The sequence below is a fragment of the Protomyctophum bolini genome (genome assembly GCF_963924005.1).
Source record: "Protomyctophum bolini genome assembly, chromosome: 3".
NCBI classification, from domain to species: domain Eukaryota; kingdom Metazoa; phylum Chordata; class Actinopteri; order Myctophiformes; family Myctophidae; genus Protomyctophum; species Protomyctophum bolini.
The window spans coordinates 24,533,626-24,536,125 of record NC_137864.1 but is presented as its reverse complement, the minus strand read 5'-3'; the positions used below and the strand labels follow the sequence as shown (position 1 = coordinate 24,536,125).

General features: G+C 44.0%; 1 long non-coding RNA gene across 1 annotated transcript in view; it reads right to left on the bottom strand.

Moving 5' to 3' along the window:
- LOC308310442 overlaps nucleotides 1–2,500 on the bottom strand; it is a 36,301-nt gene that overhangs the window by 25,114 nt on the left and 8,687 nt on the right. Inside the window, exon 3 of the long non-coding RNA XR_013963493.1 lies at nucleotides 1,958–2,101. This is a non-coding gene — a long non-coding RNA (uncharacterized lncRNA). The remainder of the gene's footprint in view (nucleotides 1–1,957; nucleotides 2,102–2,500) is intronic.

The following is a 2,500-nucleotide window of genomic DNA, read 5'->3' as shown; positions in this document are numbered from 1 at the left end:
CATCTCAGAGGCATTATGGCCTTCTAGTCTTACCTACCCTGACTGTGGTGGTCTGAGACAAGACCAATGCAGACCCCCAGCTTTTGTCCAGGCTTGGGTATTGTGTGAATGGGATGTCCGTGTGAGGGGCCTCTAACCTCAGGCAAACCCGATATCTGCTCCCCTCCCCCTTCTCTCTGCATTGGGGCCCACCAGGACCTGCTGTCTACCTGCCAGCTGGCCTCTCACTCACATTCACACACCTAGGATGAAGGATGCCATTGTTGGAGCCATGTTGTCCCCCCAGTGTGTGTCTGTGTGTGTCAGTGTGTGTGTGTGTGTGTGTGTGTGTGTGTGTGTGTGTGTGTGTGTGTGTGTGTGTGTGTGTGTGTGTGTATAGGTGTACATGTGTTGTGAGAATGTGGGCTCCACGGAAGGTATCAGCGCTGATGCTCTTTGTGCTGCAGTCTGATGTAGCCTCCTATCTTTGTGAACTCTGAGTGTTCCTCTTTGAAGGTCTCTGCCATACATCTCCCAAAGAGCTGGCTGATCTACAGACAGTGACTATCACCTCTAATTGGCAACACACAGCGGAATCCTGAGTGTTAATTAAATTCTGGGAGTGTAAAAATGGAAACACTCAGGATGTGGCTGTGGTGTGCAAGTCTTAAAACTTTCTCTGTGGGGTGGCATACTTGCCAGTGCAAAGTGAGATGGAACAATATGCTTTCATTGCTGTTGAGTAAATTGTACCTTTTGCCACCAATGGCACAGCTGACTATGGCTATTTGAAGAGAGATATGTTGCAATATTTGTGTGTTTGACAAAGATCAATGTAAACTGTTCGTACGTATATGTGGGTCTTAAAAAATCCAGAGGCAACGTTTAACCTGGTAAACTATGTTTCCCCCACAACTTGTCGGTTTTCTTTTTCACTGTATTGTTTGTCACCAAAGTGCCAGTATTTGTAAATGACTGGGCCTGCTTAATTTACACAGTATTGTGAATTAAAGTTTATATTGCCTTCATGTGGTGGCCATCATATCATCAAGTATCATGATACATCTGCGTCAATACCAAATTGAGCCGTTGCTGCAGTCTAGAAGAATTCAAAAACATTTTGTAACTAAAAACCCACAAACTGATGATTATTCATTTGCGTTCTGACAAATATACAGTATATTTTCAAAGCTCTACAACAGTTATAGATATACAGTAGATTAGGCTCAAAAAGCCTCAAATCATGAACGCAGCGTGCAATTTACGTGAAATCTTTCACAGACTTTCCTATTAGGCTGAGGAATATATTTTCACATTGGCCTGTCATAGCGCCACCAACAGGTGAACTTTTGCAAAACACATTTTTGGAACAAAATTCCTCACTCAAATTGCCATCCAAGGCGTTGGAAGAAATGGCACCCATTTCATATTGGCCTATTATAGTGCCAGAGATATAGATGCACAACAAAGACAGCGCTTGTTTCACCTGACAAATATGACTACCGGTATGTCATCATTTCTTGTTTTCCTATTGATAAAGTTATATGGTGCTCGTCACTACCCTCTGCAAGGCAATCGATAAACAGAAAATGGGTTTTAACTAAACATTTAAACCCATTTTATCTCTTATTTGTTGCCTTAAAATCAGGACCTAACTGAAAAGACAGAAGAACAGGGTAGCAAAACAAATCTAGAGTAAAATTGAGTTTTATGTCAAACTTTGTTTGGGGTGTCATCAGATTGCAAATGGCTTTCGTCATAAATGTAAGTTAGTGATTCTAGCCTCTCAGATGCTTTTTAACAAGGCTAGACATTTATTTCCATCTCTATTGCTTCCAGGCACTGTGATAATATGATGGACTACATTCATATAGTGCATTTCTAGTCTTTCCGACCCTTCAAAGCACTTTACAATGTACTTCACACATTCACACACATTCACACACTGATAGCAGGTTAAACCATGCAAGGCACCAACCTGCTCATCGGGAGCCGTTAGGAGTTCAGCAGTGTCTTGCTCAAGGGCACTTCTACACCTAGTCAGGAGGAGTCGGCGATTGAACCTGGAACGTTCAGATTCCAAGACGGACGCTCTACCTCCTGGGCCACTGCCGCCCTGAAACTACAGAAGAGTATTTTACCCTATTATGAAATCATCAGACCAACCAGGATTGATTTTACAGAAATGCTGGCAAGTCAGAGTGTGTGTGTGCGTGTGTGTGTGCGTGTGCGTGTGCGTGTGCGTGTGTGTGTGTGTGTGTGTGTCAGATAGAGAGAGAGAGGGGGGAGGGGGGGATGATAAATGGCTTGTTTCGACCCTTCGGCTGTTGGGACAAGCAGACAGGCCTTTCAGTACAATCCACTGACTGGTCTAGTCAGCAGAAACAAATGAGCTATCACGCGTGTGCGCGCACACACACACACACACACACACACACACACACACACACACACACACACACACACACACACAGAGAGAGAGAGAATAGGCCAGTCAGTTGTGAGTATGATGGATTGGACC